At 31.7% G+C, this 15,549-nt stretch overlaps 1 protein-coding gene across 2 annotated transcripts in view; it reads right to left on the reverse strand.

Annotated features, from left to right (window-relative positions):
- The window catches only part of LOC139517124 (protein SON-like), a 64,400-nt gene extending 54,275 nt beyond the window's left edge, over positions 1–10,125 (reverse strand). The window contains exon 1 of one of the 2 annotated variants that reach the window (XM_071307835.1): positions 9,871–10,125. The gene's annotated coding sequence lies outside the window, so the exon portion shown is untranslated. Of the gene's footprint in view, positions 1–3,248; positions 3,368–9,870 lie in introns of those variants that run through there. The other variant, XM_071307832.1, reaches the window with a different exon arrangement.
- Positions 10,126–15,549: the final 5,424 nt, after the last annotated feature.

The raw sequence follows: 15,549 nt of genomic DNA on the forward strand, positions 1-15,549 counted from the left end.
TTTAGTAGTTAAAAATGGCTTGAAGACGAAATAAATCTATATTTGTAAGGGGTTTTGTGTAGCTTCGGAAGCCAATACATAGTTGGGACTTTCATTGTATTTGGCTCTGCTTGTAAAGCGGTGGCTAAAAGTTTATGTTTGTTACAGATTTCGTTTTCTGAAAATGGAGTCAGTTGGAATGTAGGTGAATTGGTGATTTCCTTTTTCAGAACCTCAATGTAAAATTTACGTCAAACAATAATAATATTATTAGCAGCTTTATCTGCCGGGACAAAAACAAATTCCTTGGCTAGTTCTTGTAGTTTATGTTTGATACGAGAAATAGGTTTATTGTGGTTATTGTTTATAGTAAAATGTTCTTTAAAATGTTGAATACGTATATCAACTATCTTCATTACTGAATTAAAAAAAAGAGTCCAAAGATTTTTTGTCAGCTTTTTCCCGTTTTATCCATTTCATACAGTAAGTATGGAGTGAGTCGTGGATGATATTACGACACTCATTCCAATTAATAATTGACGGGGGACGATATTTAGGTCCTTTACTGAGGAATGATTTTAACTCTCGGTCTTGAACGATGTTAAGATCTCCTGTTATAACATTGGAAATGGGTCCATAAATATATTTGGAATTACTGCAATTACATGAAGTAGGTGTATTTTCACTGATATTAACATCTTTACACAATTGACTATAATTAAACACAAATTTCCGGGTATTTTCTAAGGGAAAAAGGAAAAGGCAAATAATTTTACAATTTCTGTGTTGCCTTATTACAATTTAAGTTGATACTTTGTAGCTTCTTTCCATGTAAATGAAAATTCCGCCTTATTTATCATTTGTTCGGTTGGTTTAAAAATAATCTCACCAAAGATACCGTTAGGCTTATAAAAAAAAGTAGCATCGCAAAAATACTGAGCTCTGAGGAAAATTCAAAACGGAATGTCCCTATAACTTGTTTCACCATTCGCGTTTCGTGTTCAGAAGACTCATCGGTGACATTCCTTTCAAATAGTAGGAAGGCCGAGTCAACATTGAACTGGTAAATCATTGAATGCTGAATTCGAAGAGGGATGAAAGATACCTGAGGGACAGTCAACTCATAGATAGAAAAATATCGAAGATCGAAGGTTATGCCAAATTTGGATACGGCTACGCATGCCATAGGGAAGAAAATCCTAAGTGTTTCGAGTATTTTTTCACTGAAACCCTGTAGAAAACTGCTGATTATGCATGTAACAAATTGTTCAACAAAACTCAAGAAAACAAATATACAGAAACCCACAATAGAAAAAAAACCCGTTTAACACATATATTTATAAAAAGATTAGTACTCTTTACTATAAGTAATCGCAATAATGAATTTAATCTCAGTTTTTCTTCTTCTTCAAATTGAATACATCCTACAGGGCAATCAATGGAAAAACAAGTATTCAAAACGTTCGCATTTCATGAAAGAAACATCTAAACTACTATTACTCTGTAATATATCTGACAGATTTTCCCTTTATCAAGAATCCTCTATTCCATCAAGTATTAAAATGTAGAATTCTCTCGATATAAACATTGGAAATGATCTATCTTTATACATGTTTCAATTGAAATTTAAACAGAAATATTTTTAAAATCCCCTTTCTACATATGACACATTTAGCAATATAGATAATTAAATGTTGTGAACGTGGATCATCCTTTTGATTTACATATAGAATAATATTAGATGACAAACAATAATAGAAATGCTTCAAAATAAAAACGTTGTAGACTTTGTATTCCCAGATTAAAATATCCTATTTGGTTTTATTTATCAAAAACAGTTACCGTCACCTCGACTTTTCGAAAATGATGGTCCGTGTCGTTTAAATTCTTGTTCATTTCATTATACTAATTCGGGTGTGTCTATTTTTTGTGTTGGATTTTGTCGGTTTATGTAAGGTATCCGGTTGTTTTCTGTAATTAGTTAATACTTCAGTTTTATAATGAACATCTTTTATATAGTCATTTTACAATATTTACTGTTTGCAAAAGTATAAATTATTCTAATAATAAGGATGTACTGGTCACAAACAGAAAATCCTGGCCATTTTTTGCACAACTTTTTTGAACTTTTGGTCCTCGATGCTGTTGAGCTTTGTACTTGTTGTGGCTTTCAAGCTTTTGTATCTGGGCGTCACTGTTTTGTCTTGTGTGGATGAAGCGCACTTCTGGCGTGTGAAATTTTAAGCCTGGTGCCTTTTGTTAGCTATTAATCGTGTGTTTCTTTGTCAAATATGTTCTTCTATTTATTTGTATTGTAGTCCTGTAATGTTGTGTTGTTCTATTAATTTTATAATTAACATGGCCATTAAAGCGGGAGGTTTGGCATGCCACAAAACCAGGTTCAACCCACCATTTTTTTCTTGAAAAATGTCCTGTACCAGGTCAAGAATATGGTCAATGTTATATTATGGTTCGTTTCTGTGTGTGTTTCATTTTAACGTTGTGTTTCTTTTGTGTAGTTTGTTTCCTCTTATATTTGAGTGTGAATTCACATTATTATAAGACGTGTCACGGTACTTTTCTATCCCGAATTCATTTATTTAGTTTTGATGTTATATTTGTTATTCTCATTTTTGAACATCGGTATACTACTGTTGCCTTTATTCATGTCTACAAATTAGTATTGTTTATGATGTTACTCATATGAATTTTATTTAGTTCAGTTGTTTAATATTTGTAGGTTATGAAAAAGACGTTCTTATTTTCAAAACTAGTGTCTTGTTCTATATTTGTTGATTTGGACAATAAAATATGTTTAAACTAATAATCCCTGTGTGGCAAATAATATTTTAAAGGTTTGGTTTAATCTTTAATTTCTGTTAGAGTTTCTCTAGTTCTTTTCCTAAATAAAATGCATATCATGCATTTTGAATAATGCACAACAAAATATTTCATCAAAACATATAATATGTTACTCATAACAGTTTGAATATCAGTCAAAATGTGTTGAAACCTCACAAAAAAACAGTATTTAAATTGAAATATTTTCAAACCTATTCATGTGAAAATATGAATTTCCCCTTTTTTGTGCATTCATTTCATGTTTATATTATTAGTACAAAAATCGTTGTTTAATTTTGTAACATACTTTACTCTCTACTGTATGTTTCATTTTTCCTAAAATTATAATTATAATACATTTATGGTGAATAATTGAAAAATGATGAAAATGGCTTAACAAAATGGAAGAATTGCACATAATGACATACCTGTCTCTATCTGATTGTCGGGTAGTCCATAAATACTTCAACAATTGTTAATTAGTAGACGGATAGATGATGATAGAATTTTTAGAAAATTGTCAATATAGATAACCATGGTTACAGATTAATAGTTATATGTTTGGTTTACGTTTAATAGAAGTTTGTTCTAAACGAATCTTGCAATAATGGAAGCTAGACACGATCACATAAAACATCAAATAAAACATGAACTAAATTGGAAATTACCTGTAAACATTCTCAGTTTTAATGAATTTAATGAGTGAAGCACTTATTTATAAAACAAATCCAATCAAAGTATGATTATGTTTGAAACATATTACAATAATATACTAGCATGTCTTTTTCAGTACTGGTGTTATAATAATATATCAGAAGTGAAAGTTAAAGGTGTTTTATTATATCATACCAAATGTTCTACATTGGAAAGAACACATTAACAGAACTAAAGCAATTGAAATAGATAGTAGATCTAACTTTTCAATTTCATTTTTCTGTGTTATTTTTAAATGAAAGGTTGTTTTTTGTTCATTATATTTGTCGTTTAATACAGTTCGATAACAGAATAATAGTGTACTTTTATTTGTAATTTTTCCATGATTATTTGTTTTAATGATTTGTAATGATTTGCGTACTGGAGTCAAAATTTCAGATTTTTTTTTTTGTTAATTAGAAAAACAGCTATGTTTTGTCGAGTCAAACCTAATTTAAATTAAATAATTTCTGTCGGTTTACGTTAATTAACCATCAAAACATATAATTTTCAATAGGCTATTTGCCAATTCCCGTAATTGACCTTCTAATTAGAGATCCCTTTTTTAGTGGTCTCCCTTATGAGGGACATTAATTTTTATTTACAATGGAGAGCTAGCAGAGAGAGCAAATTTGCCTTATTGTAATGTGAGTAATCTTTAAGGTTTTTCAAATCTTTTAATTACATTAATTTGTTGTAAAGCTAAATACTTTTGACATCAGAAATTATTTTTCATGAAAAATAAGTTAAACCGCTGATACATCACTTTCAATTCATCATGCATTGCATTGCCAAAAGCCAATTTTGTCCGGTATGGAACCAGTCTACGATTGACAAAGAGAAGCAATTTGTTTAAAAAGTGTGTTATAACAGAATCAAATCGGTAATTGGCAAATGGACTATTACACCATGATAATTTACAAGACCGATTTGTAACGAAAAATAAATCTGATATCCTTTTTGTTTCAGATCAAAATAGCTCGTCGTGTTAATTCCTTCACTCTTTTTTTCACTTGACATCCATAGGTTATGATTAAGTTCGGTGGCCAGTGGGTAAAGTAGTTCATTTAATTTTTCTATAGAATATGAAACGCTTAGGTTATGTGTTCAAAACCGTAAGAGGCAGATTCGTTCGACTCCAATTGCAGTCGATAATATTTGCAGAGGTTTTCTGCCAAAGGTAGGTTGTAACCCCGGTTTCGTCCTTAAAAAATGGTCGCCATCAAAAATGCTACTGTGCTGAAAGTGGCAATAAACACTTACAAGCAATCAATCATTCTTCTTCAACCTGACCATAATTGTTATATCTTTACGGCCAATTAATTAGCATGCACATTATTATGTATACTCGTGGGATCTAGATCCAAGATAATGTGAGATCCAAAGTACAAATTAGGCATCTATAATTTCAGCATACTAGTATATAGGCTCGTAGAAATACTTTGAAAAATGCAACTTAAACAGAATATAAAATTAATGTATGATATTGTTGCTGTGTTTTATAAGCAATCATCCAAACAGGCAAGAACATGGGCGTCATTGTTTTAGCGCTAAGGGACATTGTTCACAACTATTAGATATTTTAGGTTGGTTCTAAAAAAACAAACAAAACATACAATAGAAAGTTTTGAATATGAAGTAACCTATTGTCGCAATGTTAGTAGGTTTACTAATTTATTTTTCCTTTCCTTTCATTGGACAAAGGTTTTATACCACCATTGGTTTTCTCCTATAAGTCTTTGTTTATTCACTTATCAAACAATTGTTTAGAATTTATCTTTGTTTAAAATAAAGAAATACTTGGCATTTGTAAAGTTTGATCCTTTCCAGTACTTTATACAAAATTTCACATAACATTTTATTGCATATATGAAAATAACTATCATTGGAAGTTAAACAATTAAAGGTAACATTTTACTCTGTTACAAGTTTATTAATCATGTAACGTCAAGTTTCCAAAATATTATATAGAAACACCAAAATAAAAAAAAATGGTGTTTTGAAACACCCGAGATATATGCTAATGACTCAGAAATTTTTATTGCAATAAAATATAGGATTTATTTCCCGCAACTGTTAAATTCTAGGGACTATTTTTGTCGACTCTTTTTAGTATGCAATAAGATGTGACGTATTATGATTTGTTGGTATACATATCTGTGTATATGAGTATTTTAAAGTATATGTAAACTGCAATACCATATGCATGTACATATATTTCTTGCACTACTATTACTTTTATTATTATATTAGTGTAAACATGTTACTACAATACTTAGTTCATAGGTCTCATACTGTTATTTCATATAATGCGTATTGTGCTTATTTATTTCTCTTGCTTGATTATTGTTCCACAAGATAAATATATGTTGATACCTGTAAATGCATGGAGAAAAAAGACTATTATAAACAAAAATATGATTTGATGGTATTACACTCAAACTTGAGCAGAAGTATTCTGCTTTTTCCTTTATATATTGTTTGACAGTTTGCATCATCTGTTTCTTATTTAGTCAACATGATAGACTTCAATTCAATTGCAACATGGAATTGATTCAATATTCCAGTTATCATTTGTTTTGCTCAACTGACTGATTTTAATGCTTTTGTGTGTGAATTTCAAACACAGAAATTTAGATTACAGTTGCAATAAAAATTACGTGAGTTTAATGAGCATCAAATAAATAGCAGTTCGACTAGAAATTTTTGAGTAATTGTTACTTCAAAGAAATTTGAGGATTAATGATGCGATGAACTTTAAAGATTATTTTAATTTGTATCTTCATGTCATGAATTTAGATAGATGCATTTATATGTCGTTCTTTTCTAATCATAAGGTCAACTTAAATTGTATTGCTTAATGTATTTACTTTTTGTCTGACCGCAGTATACATTGCGTATTTGTGAGAGTTATGTATCGACAGTGTACATGCATAGGCATGTAAATTAACTCTAATATTATTCTCATTCATAAGGTCAACTTAACTTGTATTGCTTAAAGTACTTATTTTTTGTCTGACCGCAGTATACACTGCGCATTTGTTAGAGTTATATATCGACAGTGTACATGCATAGGCATGTAAATTAACTCTAATACTAACAAGGAACACAGCCCTTTCCTTATATCTTGATAATTTTATTTTTAACGGGAAGCTTAATACGCCGAATTGTTTACGCCTTCCAAGTCCGGAGCTTCTAGCCTTTGTTAATCTGTATGTCTTTTTCATTTTAGTTCATTTGTATATGTTTTGCAGTTTAGTATGACGTATATTTTGACTGAACCAGTACGCATTGTTTTTAGAGACCAGCTGAGGCCCGCCTTCTGGTTCGGAATTTCTAGCTGTGTTGAAGACCCATTGGTAGCCTTCGGCTATTTTTTTGCGCTTTGGACGATTTGTTGTCTTTTTAACATATTCCCATTTTCATTCTCAATTTTATCATCATAGATAACAGAATAAAAATTGTGTACAACGGGCGCGTGTTTACACAAAAGTCATCAGTGACGCTTATGTAAAGGATAATATTTTAACTGAAAAATGTATACATTGTAATGCATAGCGTCAGAAACTAGCTATTGGGTCGTACATAAGGTACTCTTTCTTAATAGTTGAATAGAAAAAACATAGTTTCCTACAGTATTCAGAAGAAAGGCTTTTAGCACAACCCTTGCATCATACGTGATTTAGCTTATCTATCAACTTTACGTGTGAAATCTTAATGAAGTTTCACAAAGTATCAGTACTCAAAAGATTCATAAGATTACAGTCCTTCAAGATAAAGAGGAAATCATCAGTAGAATGTAAAAATCTGGTGATCTTGCTTTAATTTATTTATTATATTCGGCATGCGATACATTATAGGCTTGACCTATCAAATTATCTAATACCAATCCAACATTTTAACGAAAGTATATACTTCTTATGGTTTTGTTGTCTACTGAATTGTTTTGATACTTATGATTTACATATCAACCCGTTATTGTATTTTCCTCTTCTATTATGTATTTAAATTAGTTTTGTTTTTGTACACAACTAACATGATATAGGAGGCATATAAAGCCACTGACATGCATTATTAACTAAATTATACAAGGAAATATTGTAAAAGAGGGGCATCAGATACCAGAGAGACATTCAACGTGATTGGCGAAAGCGTGCCCAAGTGATCTCTGATAGACAGTTGACTTCTTATTGACGTCTTTTCCACATCTTCTTATTTTCATATTAAATCAGATTTATGTTAATCTGATGTATTTCTGTTGTATGAATTAAAATTCCATTTATATGACATTCAATTCTCATTAAAATGTCAACTGAACTTATATAGTATTTTTAAACGGTTCTTTATTTTTTATTACTGAAAAAATCTATTTAATATTTTGAAGAAATAATGTCTGAGAAATTGATATACACATGTTTTGTAATTTATCACTGTTGCTTCTTTAAGGCAACTTACTATATTATTTAGCAGACCTGTGGTATGACTGGGTTTCATAGTTTTAAAAACGATATGACAAACATGTCATGTTGTGAAAACCTCTACAATGAAGCTGTGTTATAAGGATATTTTAAGATAATCAATGATTTCATTTAATCTTTGTGTAAAAGATTAAATAGAATCTTGTCCAAGTTAGCTCAACATTGTGCATAGAAATGCTTTTACAAACGTATCTTTAAAGAATATATTATTAACAGGGGAATTTCAAGTCATAGAAAATGAAAAATAAGGTCAATCCAATTCTTGACCAAATGCATGCATATATCATAAATTTCTTCTGTGCACGATTTTATATTTTTTACGCATCCATTTCGTTTAATCGCCTATAAATATTTCTCTCGGTCAGTGTTGTAAAACATATGGCAGTTAATTGATGGTCATGTTTTGAAGCCGAAGTTTAATTATTGTCACCTATGTAAGCAGTCAACAAAGTGTTGATATTCAGGCCACCACGTGTAAAACATGTACAATTCGATATAGATTATTCCGATGACGGAGAGATGCTTACGTTTGTTGACCTCTCTGCCAAATTGGTTTTCCCCTTTGCACTTGCGTAATTGCGATCACCTGTATTTTACAAGAAAGGTTACGATGAGGTAATTGCATACGGAAAACATGTCGGCGAATTGTTGGCTTGAAGCAACAATTCAGAAAAAAAAACTTCGAAATTCTGGATAAATTAAAGAATTTCCTAAAAAAAAAAAGTATATGTGCATACATTTTCAAATGAAAACTATCTTTTTAGTTAAAAAACCCAAATGAATCCATTTTTTCAATTTGAAGATTTATATGACTTTAAAGTAGGATAATTGATTTAAACAAAACAGAAAAATTGTCACATGATAAAGAGACATATATGTAAAAAGATAACTACATTTTAAGTGATATAGTTATCATTTACCAAGTTGAATGCTTTATACAAAACAAACACCAGAACACGAAGAAGGTAGGGTTCGTGTTGTTTATTCTATAGTTTTCTATGTTGTGTCATGTGTACTATTGTTTGTCTGTTTGCCTTTTTCATTTTTAGCCATGGCGTTGTCAGTTTATTTTAGATTTCTGAGTTTGACTGTCCCTTTGGTATCTTTCGTCCCTCTTTTATCTGATTATTGTTTGTATTAGGTCAAATTGTAAATATTAAAGACATCAGAACGTGAAAATTTAACAATACGTATAAATATGTTCTACTAAATGGTTGAACCCGAGATGAAAGGCAGGATATGTAGTACCAACAAAAGGATAAAGGCCAGTTCATCAATTAAGCCCTACAGAACCTGTAACTTTTGGAAAACTTAATATGTTGATGCAAGAATCCTGTAAAGGGTACATTGTTAACTAGATTGTTTAGCACCTTCTCGAAGAAGAAGAAGAAGAAGAAGAAGAAGAAGAAGAAGAAGAAGAAGAAGAAGAAGAAGAAGAAGAAGAAGAAGAAGAAGAAGAAGAAGAAGAAGAAGAAGAAGAAGAAGAAGAAGAAGAAGAAGAAGAAGAATTTATAAACTTTTTTCCTCGATCTTTTATATATTTTTAATATGTTCATGTTTTGGCATAATGATTCATTAGGTATTTTTGTGATTTTACTTTTTTCAGAGAATGATTTCACAAAAAAAATAAAGCGATGGACGACAATTCATGTTCGGCCAACACATTACAATGTCCAACGAAATCTCACTCTCTTCTTAAGATCGAGATAAAATTTGTTAAATAAAACATAAAATGTTAAAATTGCAGTTGTGGCAACTCTGGCTGCATAGAAGGATGCACGATGTAAAGCATCGAGAATTTCTTTTTAATGCAATAATTTTGCTGAGTTTTAAGTTTACAATAAATAATGCATGAATAATACCTATAAAAAATACCTACAAAACTGACTGTGTTGACTTCTTTTAAACAGCTATTCCACAGGTACACAATAGTTTGTTTCTACATCCTTTGGCATATGAAAACTGACACTTTTTTCTTCTAAAAATTATTATTTCATAGAAATTCCGGTTAAATGTTTTTCATGACGTCACAAAATCTTCTACTCATTGTGAATCTTTTGGTAAATTTTATGAATGAAATTTGACTTGCATATACTACTGATAGCATTTTACTGAACAATGGAGGATATTCAATGCTAGTTTGCATTATTATGAGGACATGACGTTTAGCAACTTATAGGAAAATATGATATAGTATGTTTAACATACAAATCATATTACTGGTCATTCAAAACTCATGACTAACCAAATATCAATTTGATGACTGGAATGCATATTATATAAATTTGTAAATGCTGTTAAGATCCTTTGACAAAGGAACAATTATGCTTTTATTCTAAAGATTTCAGAACATATCTAACCTTTGTTACAACATGCTAAATAAGCAACACCTAGTTTTCACTGCCTTAACTGTTTTCTGAAAGAAAAAAAAAACTACTGTGTTTTAACAAATGGCAGTTTTGAAACGCTTTCACTCTATGAGTATGAAGTGAGTATGACTAGTAAGAAATGTACTTTGTTAGTCAGTCAAATTGAGAGTTGTATTAATGGGTCTGGCGTATATACTAAATTTAGTCCTGGTATCTATGATGAGTTTATTTACAATCACTGGGTCGATGCCACTTCTGGTGAAGATTTATTTCCCCGAGGGTATCACAATCCCAGTAGTCAGCACTTTTTATGCTGACATGAATTGTCATTGATATGGTTATATTATAAATTTACTGTTTACAAATTTTAGAATTTTTTGAAATACTAAGGCTTTTCTACCTCAGGCATAGATTACCTTAGCTGTATTTGGCAAAACTTTTAGGAATTTTGGTCCTCAATGTTCTTCAACTTCGTACTTTATTTGGGCTTTTTAACTTTTTTGGATTCGAGCGTCACTGATGAGTCTTTTGTAGAAGAGGGACAAAAGATACCAAAGGGACAGTCAAACTCATAAATCTAAATGCTTATGTGATAAAAAATCCGTTAAATAGTCTAATTCGGTAGGTCACATTCTAAAAGGGAAGGGGATTGTAGTTACGACGTAAGGAACATATCCGATATCATTTGTGAAACGACGCGTGTCTGGCGTATATACTAAATTTAGTCCTGGTATCTATGATGAGTTTATCTCCATACAAACTACATTATTATGAATGAATCGTAAAACATTTTCAAAGAAGAAATTGCTTGAAAAACTTAGGATTTTCTTATCCCAGGAATATATTACCTAAGCCGTATTTGGCACAACTTTTTGGAATTTTGGATCCTCAATGCTCTTTAACTTCGTACTTGTTTCGTTTGATGAATATTTTGATATGAGCGTCACTGAGAGTTTTATGTAGAGGAAACGCGCGTCTGGCGTACTAAATTATAATCCTGGTACCTTTGATAACAATTGATAAAATCAAATGTGTTTTAATGCAATACGATCTCTTTAAAAAAATCGAATGGGCACCAAGAAATCAAATTTAATGAGAAAATGTGTACCAATTTCTTACAGTTAGTGTTGTTCTGTTTTCTAATCAGCGTTCGGAATTGTGTGTCTTTAAATATCCTATATTATGATAACTAGAACAATTAATTCTGTAAAACTCATACTTGGACTAAAACCCTTCGAAATCGTTTCAAGCAAATTAAATGAATAATGTTTACATATTACAATCCATGTTAAGCTCTAGTTATTAATTTCTGTGTCATTTGGTCTCTTCTGGAGAGTTGTCTCATTGGCAATCATACCGCATCTTCTTTATAATATATATATATAACTCGTCTAAACATCAACCCAACAATGTTAGATCTGTAAATTTGCTTTCGCAAATTTTTGGTTCTTCCCTCGCCGGGATTCGAACCCATGCTACTGTGATATCGTGACACCAAATCGCCTGCACTGCAGCCGTCCCGCTAGACCACACGACCACCTGGGCTCTCAAAAAAAGAGCTTTCGCTGGCCGTGTGTTACCTTTCCACGTCAGTTTTAATCTAGCGGCGTACTGCAGTACATGATATATAAGGCATGAAGATGTTATTGTTACAGATCAGCTAAATTATCTATAGTAAAGGATCCTACAAATTAATGTAAGATACAGTCACAGAAAATAATTATATTTATAAGTACGTCTGAGTCAGTGACAACCCTACAACAGATGTATCCATCGGATCGCCATCAATGATGGTGATACATGGCTGTGTACATAATGTATATACAACTCGTCTAAACATCAACCCAACAATGTTAGATCTGTAAATTTGCTTTCGCAAATTTTTGGTTCTTCCCTCGCCGGGATTCGAACCCATGCTACTGTGATATCGTGACACCAAATCGCCTGCACTGCAGCCGTCCCGCTAGACCACACGACCACCTGGGCTCTCAAAAAAAGAGCTTTCGCTGGCCCGTGTGTTACCTTTCCACGTCAGTTTTAATCTAGCGGCGTACTGCAGTACATGATATATAAGGCATGAAGATGTTATTGTTACAGATCAGCTAAATTATCTATAGTAAAGGATCCTACAAATTAATGTAAGATACAGTCACAGAAAATAATTATATTTATAAGTACGTCTGAGTCAGTGACAACCCTACAACAGATGTATCCATCGGATCGCCATCAATGATGGTGATACATGGCTGTGTACATAATGTATATACAACTCGTCTAAACATCAACCCAACAATGTTAGATCTGTAAATTTGCTTTCGCAAATTTTTGGTTCTTCCCTCGCCGGGATTCGAACCCATGCTACTGTGATATCGTGACACCAAATCGCCTGAACTGCAGCCGTCCCGCTAGACCACACGACCACCTGGGCTCTCAAAAAAAGAGCTTTCGCTGGCCGTGTGTTACCTTTCCACGTCAGTTTTAATCTAGCGGCGTACTGCAGTACATGATATATAAGGCATGAAGATGTTATTGTTACAGATCAGCTAAATTATCTATAGTAAAGGATCCTACAAATTAATGTAAGATACAGTCACAGAAAATAATTATATTTATAAGTACGTCTGAGTCAGTGACAACCCTACAACAGATGTATCAATCGGATCGCCATCAATGATGGTGATACATGGCTGTGTACATAATGTATATACAACTCGTCTAAACATCAACCCAACAATGTTAGATCTGTAAATTTGCTTTCGCATATATAAATTTTCATAAAAAAAAATAATCTTGAGCTTATTTTAGTCATGATAAACTAATTGTTTCCATACTATGAATCCTCGAATTGTACATTCCCAACGAGTAATAAAGATTGACGTATCATCGTTCAGATGATTTTAACACAAATCTTAATATGATTATGTTATGATATATTTGAAATGTATTCAACTTGTTCTTAATTTTACCCTCTTCTCCATCTTATAACGGTAAAAAATCTCGTTAAACTCATACATGCTCACATCATACAGTCCCATTAACTGGGTTGTACTCCTTATACAAAAATTGCTCCTACAATGTTATGAGGAAGAACGACTTAAATCGACAGTTTTTGCAGTTACCATCACAAATTGGTTTCTCAGCGACATGTTTTGCGGTCGTAGATCTTTAGAGATCAGTATAGTCGCCGGATCTGTAATTTATTCATTTGTTTCCTAATTCAATTGTGAGTTGTTTGCTGGGACTTGAATTCGCATGGCGTGCGATGCATGCATAGTATATTGTCTTCACACCAGTTTTCTTACCTTTTAAAGTTCATAAGATTCCCTCAGTTTCTTTTTGTAACCTTGCGATATCTCTTCCTAATCTATTTACACCTTGGTAAACCGCTGTCGCCCTAATATTTACTACAACTTTGCAAAATGTAATATTTTGAAACAAATTCTAATTACGTGTATATGATGTCTTCAAATCTATCATATGTATTTTGGTACGTGATAGTCTTGATTAAGTATTTTTAATAGAAAGACGTACTGTTTTTCAAGTTTTAAGTAGGCCAAAATCATAAAATTAAGCTCATCATAGATACCAGGCTAAAAACGCACGTTCTACAAAAGACTCATCAGTGAAGCTTGAATCAAAATGGGTGAAAAGACCAATAAAAGTATAAAATTGAAGAGCATTGAGTACCGAAACGTCTGCCAAATACAGCTCAGGTAATATATTCATAGTGGGTTTTATATTCTTTCTGAGTAATGAATTCAAGTGGATATAACAATCGTGTAATTTAATCAGGTATATCGCATTTTCATTTTCTTTTTCATATTCAAATTCCCGTTTGTTACTTTAGAAATAAGAAGATGTGGTTTGATGGCACTTGAGAAACCGTTTGACAAGAGATTAAATGACATAGAAATTAGCAACTATAGGTCCCGCACGACCTTCAAAAATGGTGAAAACCCGTATTGCAAAGTCATATATAAGATACCCCGAAATGAAATATGTAACTTATTCAAACGAGAAAGCTAACGACCTAAATTATGTACAAAATAATGAACAAAAAACAAATATGATATACATCAGCAAACGACAACCACTGAATAACAGACTACTCACTTTTAGACAAGCGCATACAGAATGTTCTTACATGGGACACTTGTGTAATGGTAAAACATAAAATATTTTAGATTTAATTTTGCAAATGTCAGACTAAATAACTTATTGCCGTCTTATAGTTAACTGCTGTATGTTTGTCCATTTGATGAGTTAAGCCTTTTTTAAATGATTTTTATATTTCGTTCTTATGTTGAACTGTTATACCAATGTCCCAGATAAGGGGGTTTGGGATCCCTCAAATATGTTTAACCCCGCCACAGTATGTATGTATGTGCCTGTCCAAAGTCAGGAGCCTGTAATTCAGTGGTTTTCGTTTGTTTGTGTGTTACAGAATTTGTTTTTCGTTCATTTTTTGTTCTAAATAAGGCCGTTAGTTTTCTCGTTTGAATTGTTTTACATTGTCATTTGTGGCCTTTTATAGCTGACTATGGGCTTTGCTCATTGTTAAAGGCCATACGGTGACATAGTTGTTAATTTCTTTATCCTTTATCATTTGGTCTCTTGTGGAGAGTTGTCTCATTGGCAATCATACCAAATCTTCTTTATAATATGTATAAATACCAGATGACATAAAAAGTATAACATAAATAATTCAAATGAGCTGATAGCAGAAATTTAGTTACAGCAAATCATTATACACTACATGGTTCCTGTAAATATCTAAAACCTCATAACCATACATTTTTTCATAAGCGGTAACACTCCTTTAAAGGTAAAAAAAATAACATTAAAGAAAACAAATAGACCTGTGTGTGTATTTTGGAGTGCAAAAGTAATTCAGAGATTCCTATCTAAAAATCCAGAGGAGAGAAAAGAAAAAAAAGACAACAGCAATGGGATTTACCAGCAAGTTAATCAATAATTTATAAGTAAGAAAAATACCCTAGGGAAATAAACATTTTAAGTCTTTTGAATGTAATAATCTATTTCTATATGTTTTTCTAAATGTTAATTTATTGCATATCATAGCATATGCATCACATATCATAAACCCATTCGTGTGTTCGAATTATGCCGTGGTTATTACCAGTCAGCATATTTTCAAGCCTTTTTTTTCTGTCATACGAATTCATGTA

Source organism: Mytilus edulis, chromosome 3 (genome assembly GCF_963676685.1).
Source record: "Mytilus edulis chromosome 3, xbMytEdul2.2, whole genome shotgun sequence".
Classification (NCBI taxonomy): domain Eukaryota; kingdom Metazoa; phylum Mollusca; class Bivalvia; order Mytilida; family Mytilidae; genus Mytilus; species Mytilus edulis.